Raw genomic sequence first — 4,326 nt, 5'->3', positions numbered from 1 at the left:
AAGCGTAAGGAAACGGAATCCCAACCGAAAAGGCATTTTGGACAAGCCTTCAAACCAAAAAGCACAGGTGGATGTCCACGAGACTTCTCCAAAACGTTCAGACCAAACGTTGCAAATGCGGGAACGTCCAAATTTGCAAGGGACATTGCGGAAGCAATCGCCCCAAAAAGTGCCAAACAAATGTCAAGCATAGGCACATATGATGGTATATCTGACCCCGATGATCATTTGAACAGATTCATAGCGGGGGCAACCGTCAGTAGTTGGACGGAGCCCACATGGTGTTACATGTTCCAAATGACATTGGTCGGGGCTGCTAGAGCGTGGTTCGATCGTTTACCGGTCAACCACATCTACGACTGGGCAGACTTCCAACAGAAGTTTAGCCAGCACTTCAGCCAGCAAAGAAAATATACCGAGGAGCAATGGACAATCCTCAAATGCGTTCGAGAGACAGATGAATCTTTGCTGGACTTCATCACTCGCTTCAACTCGAAGAAGCTTAGTCTGGGTAACATTAGCGAAGATCTTGTTCGCGCTGCTTTCATACAGGGTGCGAACGACCCAGAGCTCATCCGCACCTTAACAGGTAAAGATGGCATGCCATCCACATGGGATGCCATCATGACAGCAGCTAAACGCTTTGCGGAAACGGAGAAGCAACTGGGTAGAGATCTCCCACAGAGCACAAACCTCTACACCCAGAAAACAAGAGAGGACAACGTTCTCACCGCCCGATTAAACAAAAAGCGGAAGCTAGGCATTTGGCAGTCAAGGGTAAACTTTGACACCTCATCCGGCTTGCAGCATCGGTTAGGCGGAAGGGATAACGTACAGTCCAAGAACTCCAGGTGGACGCCGCTCACCAAAAGCGTCACCGAGATATTCGCCACTGAGGAGCTCCCATGGCCAAAGCCTCCAATGATCCGACATCGTCACAATGCTGATCGGAGCAAGTACTGTGACTTTCACAGGACAAAAGGCCACACCACCGAAGAATGCATAGACGTGAAGGACATGGTCGAAGCATTCGTCAGAGATGGGACGCTTGCACACCTCGTGGCGCAATGAACGCTGAGCAGGCTGATGCGTGTAGAACCCCAGCTGGGGGAAACACGAATAAAATTCCAGCTTCAAGGTAGAGACTACATGCTGCGTAAAAAACGAGATCCCGAACCAGGTGCGTATCGGCTCGATGGCACTCCCATCCCAACAACATGGAAGGGAGCTCATTTACACAGTTTGCATGTAAATCAATTCCAAATTTGTAAAGAAAAGGCCAAGAGCCACTTCTAATGGAAATGATTCTCCTTAAAACATTGATGCTGATAATTTTACATTTGTACTTTATGAACTATCAACACTAATATGCCGGTTTTCACCGCATAATTACGTGAGAAGTCGTTGCATGGGGAAGGCGGCAAAACCCGCATAAACCCAAAAAACGGCAAACCTTCACGCAGGTCAGTTGAAGGGGAAAAGTTCAGTTATCCCACTAAATGAAAGTGCCGGTCTATCCGCATGAATCATGAGAGGAAACTGAACACTAACCTATTAACAACCAAGCGTCGAACGGTTAATTTATTAAACACTAATATGCCGGTTTTCACCGCATAATTACGTGAGAAGTCGTTGCATGGGGAAGGCGGCAAAACCCGCATAAACCCAAAAAACGGCAAACCTTCACGCAGGTCAGTTGAAGGGGAAAAGTTCAGTTATCCCATTAAATGAAAGTGCCGGTCTATCCGCATGAATCATGAAAGGAAACTGAACACTAACCTATTGACAACCGCGCGTCGAACGGTTCAAAACAAAATTCTTAAAAGGATGAGGAAAACCTACACGCAGGTCAGATATGGGTAAAGTTTAGCCACCCTACTAAGTGCAAGTGACGGTTCTACCCGCACAATCACGAAAGAGGAAGCAAAACTTCACACCTATTATCAACCACGTTCAAAGGTTAACTTATCCTCAAAAGATGAGGAAAACCTACACGCAGGTCAGATATGGGTAAAGTTTAGCCATCCTACTAAGTGCAAGTGACGGTTCTACCCGCACAATCACGAAAGAGGAAGCAAAACTTCACACCTATTATCAACCACGTTCAAAGGTTAACTTATCCTCAAAAGATAAGGAAAACCTACACGCAGGTCAGATATGGGTAAAGTTTAGCCATCCTACTAAGTGCAAGTGACGGTTCTACCCGCACAATCACGAAAGAGGAAGCAAAACTTCACACCTATTATCAACCACGTTCAAAGGTTAACTTATCCTCAAAAGATAAGGAAAACCTACACGCAGGTCAGATATGGGTAAAGTTTAGCCATCCTACTAAGTGCAAGTGACGGTTCTACCCGCACAATCACGAAAGAGGAAGCAAAACTTCACACCTATTATCTACCACGTTCAAAGGTTAACTTATTCTAAACACTTGGAAAATTGCTAATTTAAACTAAAGTATGCAAGTCATATAACGTTTATAAAGCAAGGAATCCAATAAAAGAAACGGTCTTATCCGCACAAAAGATTTATATTTTATAAATATTCGTTACAAGAATGGCCGGGTAACTACCCGCCTACAAGAAAGTAAATCTATCTATACAACTATATCTATCCTAGCAGCGGGAAGGGATCTTCAGGATCAGGCTTCAGGGCCACTTCCACTCGGACCAGCCCCATCAGTAGAGCGTGGCAGTTCAAGGAAAGCTTTGAGGATAGCTAGCCCATCATCAGCAGCAGCAACTTCGTTTACCTTCTCCACCACCGGATGCGGGAAGGCGGCGTATTGATTTACTGCTTGGTCATATACAGCTTCGGTATCTGCATCGAATAAAGGGAAGTTAGAAGGCGGGATGCCTTTCTCAACGAACCCTTGACCAAGCAGAAAGCCGGCCTTTTCCTCATCCTCGTGAGAAGCGTTGAGGGCTGCGCTCATAGCATCGTCGTAAGATGTCTCTGAGAAGACCCGATGCACAACCTACAAAAGAAAATATACAAGTGTCAAACCTTTTCTATTTACAAAGAAAAGCGTAAAGACATGAAAACATACCTGAGACAACGCTTCTCGAAGAAGCCATTCCTTGGCAGCCAGAGCTTCTTGGAGGGCAGCTTGAGCTTCGTTACGGGCGCGTTCGGCTTCAGTCTTGTTGAGGTTGGCAAGCAACACCTCTTTAGCCGCAGCCTCTTCGACACCCTTTAGCTTACGCTCGGTATGATCAAGCACCCCCCTCTGGTCCAGGATTTCTTGAAGCTTCTTAGCATCCTCCATTGCCAAGGCATCATGAGCCTGCTGGAGAGCCTCTAATTTTGCTTTAAGCTCTTCATTCTCCACGCGTAGAGGCTCAGCAACAGCTTCAGCCTTGGTGGCCCTCTCGGTTGCGTTCCTCGCAGTTTCCTTAGCCAGCCGAAGCTGTTCATTAACAGCTTGGGCAGCCTTGGAACGGGCCTCGAGTCGAGCCTGAACTTCAACCTCAAGGGCCTTGAAAGCCTTCTCCTTCTCCGCAGCCGCTGCAGAGAGTTTTTGGTTCTCCTCCCGGATAGCCCGCGCCTGAGCTACTTCTTTAGCGCGAGCTGCTTTTAACTTGTCGTTTTCACGACAAAGCAGCTCGACGCGCGGCTGCATCCGGGCGAGGAGAACCCGAAGCTCATTGCTTAGCCTACCCTCCTGGTAGCTAGCCATGGCTTCCCCCAACGCACCACTGGGAGCAGCGTGACGAGCCCATTCCACGCACTCCACAGGGGTACGAAGGGTTGTTCCTCGGCGTATGTTCCATCGCGGAACATACACTTCATTGGAATCCGACACTGCAAAAAACAAAAAATCAGTTAGGAAAAAGATGATAAAAAATATAAGTGAAAAAGGGCCAAAGGAACCCTACGCACCTGTAGGGTCTATAACAGGCCGATAGCCGCCGAACCCATCACCTGAACCCAAAGGAAATCCATCCAAAAGGTCAGGCAGATGGGAAGGTGGCAAAGATTGGCGAGAGCCCCCATGCGTACCTGATGGGCCGGCCGTCGGTGCCGGTGGCGGGGGCATGGTGGTAGCCGCCGCAGTCGCTGCCGCAGAATCCGCAGCAATCGTAACCGCCGGCTCGGTGAAGGAAGCTGTAAAAATCGCACTCACCGCCGACGGAGACGTCATCTCAGCTGGAACAGTTGGCTCAAAGGAGTGAGCAACTGGACCAGCGGAAGCAGGCGCAGGCGCCTGGGTCGTCGCCTCAGGTAGGCTGACCAAGCCTACCGTCATTGGCGGGGAGGTACTACTCGGCACTCCACCCTGGAATGCGTCAACATCCACGCCTGCGTAAAGAAGAAAAGTGGTAA

The sequence above is a fragment of the Bidens hawaiensis genome, unplaced genomic scaffold (genome assembly GCF_021521415.1).
Source record: "Bidens hawaiensis isolate Kalapana, Puna unplaced genomic scaffold, B.hawaiensis_p1.1 tig00001463_1, whole genome shotgun sequence".
NCBI lineage: Eukaryota > Viridiplantae > Streptophyta > Magnoliopsida > Asterales > Asteraceae > Bidens > Bidens hawaiensis.
This window is presented reverse-complemented; position numbering follows the sequence as displayed.